The sequence below is a fragment of the Aedes aegypti genome, chromosome 3, assembly GCF_002204515.2.
Source record: "Aedes aegypti strain LVP_AGWG chromosome 3, AaegL5.0 Primary Assembly, whole genome shotgun sequence".
Classification (NCBI taxonomy): Eukaryota; Metazoa; Arthropoda; class Insecta; order Diptera; family Culicidae; genus Aedes; species Aedes aegypti.
Window position 1 is genome coordinate 169,523,630 of NC_035109.1, and position 15,357 is coordinate 169,538,986.

At 36.8% G+C, this 15,357-nt stretch overlaps 1 protein-coding gene across 14 annotated transcripts in view; it reads right to left on the reverse strand.

Moving 5' to 3' along the window:
- The window catches only part of LOC5579940 (histone-lysine N-methyltransferase, H3 lysine-79 specific), a 67,258-nt gene that overhangs the window by 43,426 nt on the left and 8,475 nt on the right, over positions 1–15,357 (reverse strand). The window contains exon 1 of one of the 14 annotated variants that reach the window (XM_021852150.1): positions 797–1,034. The exons of 12 other annotated variants lie outside the window; for them this stretch is intronic. The gene's annotated coding sequence lies outside the window, so the exon portion shown is untranslated. Of the gene's footprint in view, positions 1–167; positions 187–796; positions 1,035–15,357 lie in introns of those variants that run through there. One more of the 14 variants, XM_021852151.1, reaches the window with a different exon arrangement.

Genomic DNA, 15,357 nt, shown 5'->3' on the forward strand with positions numbered 1-15,357 from the left:
GTTTCTAAATATTTAATAGAGAAAGATAAACAATCATTGGAAAATTCACATTTTGTTAGCATTTTTAACGTTTTATCAATGTAGCACCAACATGCGGCATAGTATTAACTATGCTTAAAATATATATAAAGATAAAAAACTCAGCATTTCAAATTTGAAATTATGACCTTTAATCCGTTCTAGACACTCCTCCGTGGAACGCTAAGAAGTAGTTTTCCGCCTTTTTTCACCCTTGTGAGTGTTTCTTTTACATCACCACAGCACAGCATCTCTAAGCAGCATCACAAAATCATGGCGCGTAATCCCAAGTCGCGTGATGAAATGTCGTCGAGGAACAGTATATCCAGGAAAGGGTAGTTTTGCAGAGACGTTGGAGGCAAAATCCCAGCCTTCCCATATTATGCACGGAACATGGCCTTCTGCCCCGTCCATCCCGCGTTCCATGTGGGTGGATCCAAGGGGTGGAAAATCACAACAATAACAAAAAATCAATGTTTCACTTCACTTCTCGCATTCTCTTCCTATGTGGGGCGTTTGCTTTTATTGATTTTTCTTTTTCGTGTCTCTTTTTTTCTGTGCTCCCACATTTCCCAACACTGAACCGAGAGCCGAGAAGCGTTGTCACTCATTTTCTCGTCGTCATGCCCGTCCACCAAAATAGATAATAATTCCGAATCCAACGAAGCATCGGACAGAGGGTTTTCAGTTTCAGTCCAACCACAGAAACGAAACTCTTAAAGGTGTAGCATTTGGTTCATTGATAGCTATTTTCGTACCGATCCTGGCCAAAACAAACCTCGAATTTGAAAATAGCTTTTCTGAATCGAAACACGACCAAAGCGCAAAAACCAATTCTCACACAAATCACTCAAGTGTATCTCCATCATGGCTCATCATAATATATCTGGCATGGCCCGGATAACGCGAATGCCAGTCAAAATCACACGCGAACCCCAACCGTATCTTCTATCCTCGAGGGTTTCCCTGAACAGACTGGGCGCATTTTCCCTGAACCGAAAACCGAGAACGAGCACAGCTCCCGTGGAGCGAGTTTAAACTTTTCCTGACTGTGCGAGTTTGGTTGGAAAATCAATAAAATATTGATTAATTTTTCCTCAGTCGGTTTTCATGGTACACAAACTATATGGTATATACCTACAATGTTGGAGCAAACGGGACGAGAATAGCACAAGGCGGCGAGCAGCGCGAGGCAAAACAACATAGCAGTAATAGAGCGGGTGTGTGCGAGGGGACTGGCCATGAGAGGGGGTGTGCTGCGACCGCAAGGCGGTGGGAAGAAGAGTATGGCCAGTGCTGCTAGCTAATTCGGTTTGTTTGGGTTGGAACATTTTACATTGCCTATTCAAACACAGCTGTTAACTTATTATTAGCAGCGTTGCGGAAATAGGTCGAAGGAGTTTACATTGTGAAATAGGGTATGTTTTTAACAACCCGGTGCTAGGCAGCCATGTTTTCGTGGTCAGCATCAAACTCAAGAGCAACAACGTACATTGGCCTAATCATATTGGGGAATTTTTCCTCCAATACTAAAATGTGCTTCTAGCTAATCACATTAACCCAAATTGACTTGCTGTACTGCAATCCAATAGTTTGCAACCGTTTGTTTGTTCGAATAGCTGTTGTTATGCGGGAAAAGAATTTTTTCGGAGAAAAAGATTTCGCCATCATCGAATGTTATTCCTCAAACGGTTATTTGTTTACAAACATTGAGTTGTCAGTGGGAACCACTTCCCAGTAGGAACCAGAGATGTTTGCTCGTTATTTTTCAATGGGGTTGTATAGGCGGTGTCAGGAGGCTGGTTTTTAACGTCTCTATAAAGCTTTTCCACAAGAAGGTGTCATTCATTTTCCTCCGATAAACATTTTCTAGCAGACAGGCTTTGTGTATTTTTAGTATATGTATTGGATAACCAGAGGCGTCGCGTGGCCTAATTATCAACCTGTGCACTTCTAATTTATGTCGAATTCGTTTTTGAACCTAAGTTGGAACTGGCGCAACTTGTTCTGAACCACAGTTTCAACCCCAACCCGATTCAAGTTCGACCGAACTACAATTTGCTTGACGTTGGTTTATTTATGTGCTGATAACCGACCCAGTTCCTAAAAACGTCTTTCATTTCAGTTGATTCTAGTCTTTCAGTTGATTAAAAATATTTATGATTGCAGATGCTAATAGGGTTGTTTAGTTTTATTTTTTCACTTTTTCAATTTTAACGATTAGTCATCATTATGGGGAAATTGTAAAATTGCATATGAAAATAATTCAAATTATGCGGGTCATCAGTTTCGATTTATAAAGCACTGGATTCTAACTAATATTGCAATATAGAGTTAGTGATCATAACCCACATATTTTTACATAGAATTAATACAAGATCGTTCGCTTCGTGTACTTGGTGCACGCATCAAGAAAATTGCTCGCTTTTAAGGCTAAGTAGCCCGTCATTCGTTTTGACAACCATGTTGATTTTGCAGCTTGCAATTTCAAAGTGATAAAACTCAGTCATCATAAGTAATATTGATTCAGAAAAGTATCACTACTTGCGCTTACATGCAGAACGTATGCTGATACTTTTTTAACTACGTCAGTACATAACCATGTGATTTTCTTTAATTCGTAATAGTAAGACGAATTAGCTACAATCATCGATGTCCAGTACAAATTTCAATGACGGCCTACTTCGCCTTAAACCACACCACAAGCGTTATACTGACGATGACGGTACGGAGGGCACGACCGCTTTTGAATTCATTTTCTGATTGACCATCACAAGTACCACCGCGCTAATACTGTATGCTGGGAGTATTGTACAAAAAAAAAACGCGCAGGCCCTGAGTCTCAAACTTACAGAAACTTCTTACCGTCAGCCGTCTAAAAAATCACGCCAGTACCTACTCCACACCACAAGCGTAGTGATGTTGAAAGCGCGAAGGAAAAAAGAGAGCAAGCAAAATGGATCTCTCTCGTGGATTGATTTGTCTCTTGTCTCCCCACCGCACGCTCGCACAGATTGATGTGGCAGGACTGTGCACCGGCCAGAGTTGACGCTTTGGCTATTTACACACTGGCATTTGTAGTGCAAAAAACATTTTACCACATATACAGGATTGTGTGTACGACGAAAGGCAACGCATCTCCCGATGAGAGTGCACACGTTGGGTTTCATCGTCACAGCAGCAACGTGTAGCGTGGAACAAAGCGTTGCGTAGCATGCATCGCACTGAGCGCGTAGGGAAAATTAGGGCACAGATCTCGCGCCACACCAAACAGCTTTTGCATTTAATTTGAATAGCAAAAATATAACAACAAATATTTTGAAAGGTGAAAATTGCGATGATCAATGATAAAGATAATTGAAATAGGCTAAATTTTATTGAGAGAATTAAAGAATCGTACTTCAATAATAGTAGAAATTGTAGGTTGTTATGATGAACGATTTGTCACCTGTGCAGTGCACATGTTGCACATGTGGACGCGACGCCTCTGTGGATAACAAAATAATGGTGCTCCACACCGCTCGTTCGTTTCTAGAGCAGTATCCTCCCAAAATTTGAGTTCATTTTGATAAAAACTGAGACTGCACAAGCCCTTCAAAGTTTGTATGCGATAATCTTGAGGTGGCCGAAGCAAGAGCTTTTATAGCAGCCTGACTATCTGAACAGAAATATATGACTTCACCCATTACGAGTTATTGAAGTGCTGATTGCACTCTACACATAAAAGCAAATATTTCCGCCTGAAAAACGGTGCAGTGTCTACCAAGTGAGTAAAACTGATTCAGCCTTAGCTATTGAGAATACACACCAGCGCTAGTTCTACCTTCAAGAAGGGAGCCATCAGTGTACATACTATATTGTTTGATATACTTCTTTAGAAACAACCAGACGTCCAATTTTTCCGTAAAGGGAATTGTATAGCAAATGTTCTGTAAGGAAAGTGACAACCAATTGTGAGATCATTTGGAGCAAGGACATTTTTTTTTGTCAGTAGCGATAGGGGTAGTACTGGCACTTTTAATCTGCCCTAAGCTCCTTTCCAGCATTTGCTTTTGTAAGCCTCTGTTGCGGTCAACACACAGACGTTCCTAAGCAATGTTGCTCAAATGGTCACTGTGTACCATAGCAGCCAATCAACCCTTACCGTACTTTTGCAGTCTAGTAGTTCAGACTACTATCAAACTATGATAAGGCCTGAAATGCTACTAGAGTGGTTAAAGTGAAGAACGAAATAGTTTTATTGAAGGTCCTCATTAGGCCGTCCCTTATTTTTCGAAAATGCGAAATATTATAAGTTCGTCATTGTAAAGTGCTCGCTTTGGTAAGAAAAAATCAGGTAAAAATTTAAAGTCCGTACGTGGACGCTAAGTGATCCCCCAACGGCCCTGATGGTATTAGGTGTAAATGACCCCGTGCGCAAAATAGAGCTCGCTGCTCTAGTACACGCAGCATGAGTACGAAAAGTCACCAGTAACAAATTGTCCTGCGCGTGTTGATAATCAGCATAGAAGTTTGTTTTCTTTTGGGATGAGTCAAATATTACGTAACGCAAAATTTACCAATTTTAGACACCCACCCTCCCCGACGTAACAGCTTTTGTATGAAAAAAATATTTATTTTGTATGGACTGTAACACTACGGAAGACCCCCTCCCTTCCCCTGTTGCGTTACGTAATATTTGAACGATCCCTTTGTAGTTCTGAACTTTATGTCAGCGTGCAGTGTTATGAAGATATCCACAGTATGAATTATTATTTTACTCAAAATTCTATGCTGATTATTAATTTGTTACTAGTGGCTTTTCGTACTCATGTTGCGTACACTAGAGCAGCGAGCTCGATTTGGCACATGGGGGTCATCTACACCCAATACCTTTAGGGTCGTTGGGGGACCACTTAGCGTCCACGTACGGACTTCAAATTTTCACCTGATTTTTTTCTTACCAAAATGAGCACTTTACAATGACGAACTTATAACATTTCGAATTTTCGAAAAATAAGGGACGGCCTAGTCCTCATTCCCCATTTGATTTTATCACTCACTATCACAATTTTATTTTCGACACTATCACGTATACCACCGATTATCACTCATCAACTTTCGTAAAACACTTCAGATTAGTGTACTTTCCATTATATCTCTTTTCACTATCACAGCTACAAATTTTCATCAAAATTACATCACACCATTTTCATATAAATTCATTGTTATTACCATTTACCATCTGTAATGATTACTAAGTACATAATTAAAACATATTCTGAATATATGAATAATATATTATATCATATTCAATTTTAATTTTTCATTATTTTTGTTGCTATAGAGTCATTACTATTTAAACTACGATTTAGCACTACGATCAAGAAAGTTACAGCAAAAAAAAAAATCACTTCGACAGTGTTGTGAAAAACTCAATTTCTCACAACTCACGCTTGAGATTTTTCATGCGTGAGTTGTCAATCATGCAACTCAGCAGTCAAAAAATCATGGATGAGTTGGCTCACCTTTTTAACTCTTTGTCTCGTATTTCCACAGTTTACTCACACACGGCAATAATTTCTTGTTAGTCTGGTAAAATTATGTTAATCCTTTCTAACGTAAACAACAACATTCGGGTTTCACGAGTTTTTGCCGGGTTTTGCGACTGAATCATTTTTTACGGTTTGAGTTGATTGAGTTGATTTTGCATCAAAATCTCAAGCGTGAGATTTGCAAAGCAGATCTCTTATGAGTTTGCTTTCACGGGAGAGCGTATTGATTGATATTTTGAGTGTGAGTCTATCAACACTGCACTTCGATTCATTCTTCTGCATTCGCTGTCATTATAAGCACTTTTATCATGCATGTGTGAAGAGCTAGGCAATAGTGTTTATCTTCAGAGAAATGATTGCAAAATGTATTATGGCCATTGTTAAACTACTAGGGTTCATATAATTATTATTTGTATATTTATCAAAACTATCACAATCCTTACGGGTCCGCCATATCCCCTTTTGGCCCTTCAAACAATAGTATGCTGAATTCAGTTTGATAATGAAGGTTGTCCGCATGCAGAGCAAGACTCAAGCTAGGATGGTGGCTTGGCTACCTACATACATACATATATACAAAGAAACAAGTTTTCAATCTTATTCCTTATAGCTACTTGTCCAGTGGAGGTGCACGAATTACTTATTTATAATTGGTTTGTTATACTAATTCATTGGCATAATTTCCAGAAGCATCATGGAGTCATCGGAGATACTAACATACTCACTGCTATTAATATTTCAGCATGTCGTTCTATTCGTCCTTATTTTGGAGACTACCTAACGAGGTTCAATTCATCACAATTAAAGAATGGAAATTCTGAAATATCTATATTCATATCATATAAAACTATAAATTCCATTTTATATATTTTATTATAATTATTTAATTTATTATATGCGGGGTATTGAGAGGGTGCATTAGGGCATCAGAGAAGTCACAGATGGACGATGTGCATCAGCCGGAATATAGGAGAATGTGCCGTAACATCCTTGTACTACATGCTGCTACTACAGTAGGCTACAGCGAATGAAACAAAGCGTCGGATGTAATATTATTTTGTTTGTACTCCCTAAACATATGGAAGCTGGAATTTTGTTTTTGATGTATCCGGAAACGTTATTAACAAATCGCTGATTATATTTTTATTTAAATATTTTGTTTATTTTTATCATTATTCCCTCGACTAGCCGAATATCATCAGAAGCACAAATATTCAAAAGAAAAATATATGTCGTCCGATATAATACTGCATGCTGTTTCACTGCGTCATATTTTATTGTTAATACCATTTTATTTTCATATTTTATTATCATATTATTATTTATATTATAATATTATCTACTACATAACATATCACTATAATTCAATTTCTCATGTTTTTGGGAGGGAGGGAGCATCAGGGCATCATTGAATTTACAACTGGACAATGAAGTGGAGTGCCAATCGGAGTCAGGAGGAAAAGTGTTAGTCGTTCGCGTCTAGTACTTTTCTCTCCAACAGTTGTAAAAGATTTGACGCGCCCTTCTTCTAACAAACCTTTCCGTGGAAAGCTCGACAAGTATTGCAAATTCTAATACTCAATCTGTTGGATCATATGGCTGGAAGGAGATTCTCTATTTCCCGCGGGTTTCGCGTAAGTGTCTCTGCTTACGGGTCCGCCACCCCCCTTTTGGCCCTTCATACAGCGATATGTTGAATGCAGATTGGTAATAAAATTTGACCTTACTGTTGAGTGGAGCCGCATGCAGAGCAAGACTCAAGCAAGGATTGGTGGCTACCTACATACATACATACATACATTTATCAAAACTATCACAATCACTTCCAATGCCATTTTCAAATTTTCTTCACCATACATTTTTCAAAATCATTATAAGCATTCTCACAATCACTAATTTTATACGAGTGTAACGCAGAGTTTCACCAAACACACATTTTTATGTTGCATTATAAAACGATTGAACACACGTTGGCTTCGAAACTTAACCACCATTAATGATCAGTGCAAAGGATTGTAAAGCTCGTGTAAACAAACTGAACCATCAACAAACAGCACTGGTTTATAAGTAACTACTGAGCCCTGGTGGTCCCTCCGTTCGAAGAGGACCTGATAATATGCCGAAACATATTAACAGATCCTCCGCCTGAATGCGGCCGTTTCATGATAAATCAAGAACCGTTAGAGGTGTGCCAAAGTATTGGGAAGGTGATTTGTTTCACAGACGGGTATTATTATGGTGCACCTTCTACTTTGGCACCGTCAAACCCTGTGTTCTTGGCCAGGGCACTTGGAGCAAAAATAATTTTGTTCCAATTATCCAAAAGTAGAAACATAGAAGTGTGTGTAGATCTACGATTTACTGGTTTTTTTTTCTCCAGTAGATCCAGGTCCATAAACCGTAAGAACAAGAAATTCCTTCTTGTTGAAGATGTATGTGGAGTTGCACAACGTCGAAAAGAGCCTCGAGCGCTGCGCTGGAAGTGGTAGGAAAAGCACCAGACATCGCCATCAAGCACATCCTTTGGAGGTGGCCCAATTTTAATTGGATTGTTCTCACCACACTTCACACTTCTCACTCTCAGACTCCCCCTTGAGGGCATCCGCAAACACTCAATTTTCGAATCGCCGCTTCACGCAATGTCGAGGAGAGATGTCGGTTTTTGAACATTTGATGAATCCAATTGGTAATCATTGTAGGTAACCCATTGTTGGTTTCGTGCAGCTTCCAATATGGCATCGAAAGACACGTTATCAAAGACACCCTCAATATCCCAGAAAACACCCAAGCAGGATTGCTTCTGAGCGAATGCTTTTTTGGTATCGTATACAATTTTGAGTATATGAGTCACAGTGGACTTTCCATATTGGTAAGCATGTTTATTCACATGAAGAGGCATTTTTGCCAAATAAACATCACGGATGTGATGATCGATAATGCGTTCCAGACATTTCAGAAGAAAAGAGGTCAGACTGATTGGTCTAAAACTCTTTGCTTCTTCATACGACGCAAGTCCTTTTTTCGGGATAAACTTTACAGTAATATCACTCCAGGATCTGGGAATATACCCGGTAGCAAAAACGCTTACCAGTAGCTGTTTCAAAACATGTTTGGTCAACTCAATCCCTTCTGGAAAAGAACAGGATAAATTCAATCTGCTACTGGAGATTTGAAAGGAGCAAAACTATTGAGTCCCCTTTGAATCGATTCAGTAGTTAAGATGCTGCGAGCCGAAGCCAGAGAATCATAATTACATGAAAAGACATTTGGGACCGTCCATAAATGACGTAGCATTTTTTCACTGATTTTTAATACCCCCCTCCCCCCTCGTAGCATTTAGTCACAAATGCTGATACCCCCTTGGAAAATACGTAGCATATCAAGCAGCCCCCCCCCTTAATTTTTTCATTTGTTTTCCTCAACAATTGAGCAAAAACGAAACATTAAAATCCAGAAATTAAAAACAAAGTTTTATATTAATTGATACTTAATTACTGACTCAAAACGTCAGGATAATCTGTTTGATATACTGTAGAGCTCAAAAAACATTTGGAAAACAACTTAAACTAATTTATTTTCTGTTGAAGTTACATAATGTTGCTTCCCAGTTTATATTTATTCTGTTATATTTAGGTTAAATTTAAATTGTAGTACTTGTGCTATTGTTAAAACCTAAAAGCAGTTTACAGCAAAATATGTAGAAAAAAAAGATAAAATTCTTATTCAGAGTGATAAAACGAACAGCAATAAGTGAGTTTTTTTTCATTATTTGGGGTTAAGAAACAGGTTTCAGTAAATATGGTCAACAAAATACCTTAAATTAGAAAGGTTCTCCGTCATTATTCTATTAGTTCAAATCCATTCAGCAAATAGTGGCCAGATAGAGAAAAAATAAAAAATTGTAATATTTGGAATGTTTCAAATATCAGCACTTTCAGGGCTGTTCCATCAAGACTATGTGGAGATCTCATGCAACATTGAACGCACTGAATAAATAAATTGTTTTATTAAAATAACGTTAATATTTGTCCAAATGAGCATATTATAAAATAATATATTTGAGGAAATAAATCTCTAACAGAAAATATTAATTAAACTAAAATGGTTGATTGTATGTCTTGTTAACAAATAGAAAAATAATACTTTCGAAGTCGATAAAGCATTGATTTTTACTTAATTGAGCTTTTAATTTATTTATTCATAAATTAAATAGTTTGGACACGAATATAATATAAAACTCACATAACAATTTAAAGCTTCATAAAATCTGTTTAGCTATCAGGAATTAAATGATTAAGGATTTGAAGCTGAATCGTTATTTTATAACTTAATTTTAATAGCTCAGTTTAAGAAGTTTGATTATTTTTATTTTTATTTTTTTTTCAGCGCTACTTTTTTACCAAAATTATTTAAAATGCTACGTCCACGAGTTGGGACCCCTCCCTCCCCCTCGTCACACATCGTCACAAAGTCGTGAAGACCCCCCTCCCCCCTAAAATGCTACGTCATTTATGGACGACCCCTTTGGTTCATCCGTAGATGCTATATCCACACGGCCGGGGAAGTGTGTATTGAATAAACATTCTAAACCTCCTTCATCAGAAAAGTGAAGCCACCATTAGGTTTGTTTTGTTCAGCCGACTAACTTCACTAAAACTGGAAACATTTGTACAAAGGATTTTCCAGTCGGATCATTTAGCAGATTGAAGCAGATCTACATTGATTCCTAGTCTAGTCAGATCGGAATTTTCCCATGGGTTCCCTCTTTTAGTCTTCACATACCGCTGAGGACATGCTTCTTCAAAAGCTTCCATATTGGAGGATGTTGTAGTATTACCGGCATCATAAAATCACTTGGATTTTCAATGGATGGAGAATATGCATGAAGTTTGGTCGCAACTAATTCAATATAGAGTTCCCAGTTTGTTAACCGGGGATTCGTAAAACGCAAAGTCTGCGCATTTGAATGTTCAAAGAAGATGTAGCTCGGTGTCAACTCGTGACGGCGTTATATCACTTCTTCTCTAGTAGATATCATGAAGGTTGGGCGACTGCCTATGTTAAGTAATCCAAGATCGTACTACTTAAGTATTCCATCAGACTGGAGCCTCTCAAATTGATATCTGAGCTGCCCCAGATGATGTGATGAGCATTGGCATCATTGCCCACAATCAGCGGAAGGTCTTTTGTTACGCAGTGTACGACAACTCGTTTGAAGTCACCGTTGAGGATGGTTCATCATGTGGTAAGTATACCGAACAATAGAAGTATTTCCTGTTGAGGTCACCAACAGAAACATCGTTTGTGAGAGCACATACATCTCTGGTAGTTAACTCAGAAATCAGTGTAGCAACGATTGCTTTATTAACAAGCACGCATGCGCGGGGCATGGTGCGCGAGTTTGCCATTTCAAGTTAGCTGAAAATAGCGAAAACTGGGTCCACAAGAAGCTGGGGAAAAAAGCAGAATCCGCACAAAATAGATTTTTCAGGATGTGTGAAAATAATGGTACAGGAGAGCCCGATTTTGTATAATTTGTAGTAGTGATTTACAACAATTGACGAACTGGTAACTGGGTGGTTTTTAATTTAGCATCCACTTAACATTTGTGCTTTGTCTCGATGGTCGATCCCCTGATGTGGTCGACTTCAACTGTATCCAACTTTTTTCGCTAGCTACAACAGGGTGTCTACTCGTTTATTGAAATGAAATTCCCTGATATTTCCAGGTTTCACAAAATAATTCCAAGTTTAAGAAATACTCTAATTTTATATGACTAAGACAAAATAATGACAAATTTTAAAGTGTGTTTGATTTGATTATAATTTATACATATCTGGACATTTTTTTAACGCATACGCAAAGTTTAAGTTTTATTCAAATGAAAATTATAAGCCAATGATGGAGTCTTTTATTTTGTTTGTAAGAACTCTGTTGCTGCAAAAGCTATCTGCTACATATTTGATAAGGTATATTTCCATCTAAATTAATACAAATTATCTGTAAAACTTATGGATTGTCGAATTCATTTTTTTGGATAATAGAAATACGGAATATCAATCCTCCGGTTAGTCTTATCCAACCTATATCACATTAAAATGTAGTAATTAAGATAAATGATGGATTGTCATATTTAATTAGAATATGTTCAAGAGTTTTAAATTAACCTTCTCTTTCCCATGGTAACCCTAGAGCTACATTGATTTTCGACGAACATAAGACAAACTGAATCAGATAAATAGAATACAATAGTTACATAAATATGATTCTATACATATCAATACCATATCAACCCAACACTCAAGTAACTGTTTCAATAGTAAAACTATTGATAAACAATCATTTTCATCTATTGACAAAAAAAAACTTTTGGACTGGTTTTGAATAATTTAGCTCATTTGCAATCATATTTAAAGTATTTTTTTTTTAAAAAAAGGCTTTTTTTGGTGAATAAATAATCGATTAAAGTCGTGGGAAGAGAGAGTAATCTTAATTATTATGAAGTTTAAAAACTAAAATTGTTTAAATTTCAGATTACTTTTCCAAAATCGTTTTTTTCTGAAAGAAATTTTAAAAATTGTGCACGATGCAGTTCTGGTAGCGACTAAGTGTCTTGAAAATAGGAAATTTTAAAAACTCTTTACTGAAATAGAGACTGAACAGGAACCGAAAAGATACCAAACGGTAATTTAGATTTCATAAGGGAAATTTATGAACTTCAATCCGATTTCATGTATCGAATTTTCATAAGGGGTTCCTGTGTATATCGATAGTCCAAGAAGCGTAATAATGAAACACATGTCAAATTTAACCCTCTTTTTATTTTCGATCTTAATATGATTATTAGTTATCTAAACTCGTCCTAAACACCAAGCTCTTCTTCTGTAATAGGTTTATCGTAGAAATATATAAAAGGAACGATTTTTAGATTACACGTTAAATGAACCATTTGTAGAATACAATTTTTCGAACAATTTAAAAAAATACAAAAAAGTTTAAAAAGTCATAAAAAACTTTTCTTATATGCTTGTTTTGAGTCAAGGTTTAAGCCAAAAATGAAATCATTTTGATTTCCGAGCTAAGAAAAATTACAAAACATTCCAAAGTGTCCCCGTCTAAAGGCGGGGTTGGTTGAGGGTTAAGAAATTCTGGAAAAAGAACAAAATAAACTTTGGCGGCCATTCTGGGTTAAAAAGAGATTTCAGAGACCTTTCATCAAAAATAGAGACTTTCTAGCGACTTGTATAAAAATAAAAACCAATTCTCTAAAAAAATCTGCTACCGTTCCTAGATATGGTAATCCTTTACAAATTAAACATAGAGATATTTGAAACATCAATCATGTTTTGATAAGTCGATAAAATTTCATAATCAAAAGGATCCTCGCTGAACAGCTTCTTCTTCTTCTTGGCATTAACGTCCTCACTGGGACAGAGCCTGCTTCTCAGTTTAGTGTTCCTATGAGCACTTCCACAGTTATTAACTGAGAGCTTTCTTTGCCAAAGTTGCCATTTCCGCATTCGTATATCGTGTGGCAGATACGATGATACTCTATACCCAGGGAAGTCAAGGAAATTTACATTACGAAAAGATCCTGGACCGACCGAGATTCGAACCCAGACACCTTCAGCATGACTGTGCTTTGTAGCCGCGGACTCTAACCACTCGGCTAAGGAAGGCCCCGCAACCAAAACAACAGCTTACATAGCATTTTTATAGCGGCGCAGTCGTTTTTTTTCGATTAAAGAGATTTTTTTTGCAAATAGGTTGCTCTGGATTTTGACGCAAAAATCATTTGTCGTGAACATATTCTTCCATTAATAACTGCTTCAAAATAATTTCACTGATTGTGATCAAAATTCTCTGAGAATTCCAGGTTTTTTCCAGGTTGAATAAAATTCCCTGATAATTCCAGGTTCTCCAGGTTTTTCCAGGTAGTAGACACCCTGTACAAAACAACGAGGGTGAATGGATTTTCACATTTCAAGCATAATTCTTCAATTCTTCAATGACGTATCTGCAAAAATAAACAAATCGAGATTTGCTTTGCATGGGCTTGACAAACGCATAATCTACATATTGAGCCTACAAAAGTATTTTTAAAACCATTTTTAGATTTTTCGAAATAAATTTCAATTCTGCCCTATCTGCACTTTACTCAGTGCTTTTAATTCGGCTACATACACCCACGTTTGTAAAGCGACTCAACTGTCAACATTTTTCATGCTAGCACATACACCGTACATATGCTCATAGTAAAGCGACCTATATGCAGAATCAAAACATAAAATTTCAATCAGCAGATACGTCATACTGTTTCCGAATCAGGAATTTGCAAACCGGTGTATGTGCAACTTCAAAACAATACTGGTGTATATGACGTGACGCATGTGAAAAACGAACTGTCAAACCGACGCATCAAGCAAGGTGTATGTGTCAATCAAGGTATGGTATCGACGAACTATCATGGTGTATGTGAGCAGCACAAAGCAAAAGGGTTTATTCGATAATTTTACCAGTTTTCCAATCTAATTCAAAACAAATCCGAATTGTTTAATAGTGGTTAGAAACAGTGTTATTTTTTTCAACTTATAGTAGACACAGTAATGTAAAAAATGCAAAACATTTTAAATAGGATTTGAAATGCTTTACAATATATTGCTTCGCATTTTTCTCGAATCCTTCCGAATGTTAAATACGCCGATTTGAGAAATTATGCTTGATTTATTGTCTACAGTTTTTATGGTTTAATCTTATTTCGTTTTAGTTTTCGCCAATTCCAACCTAGGTTCAAAAACGAGTTCGATATAAGAAGGCAGTGAATTGCAATTGTTGATTCATTTGTCAAAATTTTTCACCTCATTTGTTATAAATTTTTGAGTATTTAAATTCTCTTACACGCATCTCAATTATTCGAGCATCTGCATTTCACATTATTTTAGGTACCCTTCTGAAGGAATCATCGCTATCATTAACTGATGTTAGTCGATTTATGATAAATTTTTGGCGATGCTTCGGAAAGCCCTGGATTAGGAATGAATATATAACATTTTATTGTTTCCGATGCATACATTATCGACACTGCACAAAACTGTGGAATTATTTTCTCATTCTTCTCTCATACAGTGAAGAAAAATAACTATGAGAGCGTGAAAATGTTTTTTTTCTTATATGGGAAGTTGTTTCGCTTCATATTACATACTTTTGAGTCAATGCGTAAATGGTTTTGTAAAGATAGGCTGACAAACGTGAAAAATTGATCACTCATTAATTAGCTCTTACATAGGAAAGATTTTTTGTAAGATTATCCGCCGCACCTCTATGTCATTTTTTGCCTAATCTACGTAATAAATCAGCCATAGTTTGCAGTTGTAAGAAATAAAATAGGGGCGATTTTTCATTTCACTTTTCAAGGAGTAGAATGGCTCTCTCTTAATTATCAACATCTTCCATATGAACGAAATTATTCTAGTGTAAATCTCCTTCAGCTTGTGGCAATTGTTGGCATAAATTAGCTACTGTCTACTGCTCTTAATTTATTTAAAACAAGATAAGTAAACCAATTGAAAAATACGAAATATATTTGATATTTGAAGGTCCTGAACAAAGGTTAAAAAGTCTTACATTACATCGTCAACAATGGAAAAAATATACTTTCTGAAGTTTGCGAGATTATTATGTAAACAAACACATTCTGGCAGCGCTGATTTGATGACATCGGGCTCACCCAAGGGCGACTTAGTGGGGGAGTGGACAAGAAGCAGCTCACCGCAAGCAGATCCATTGCTTAGAGAGAAAAGAAGCA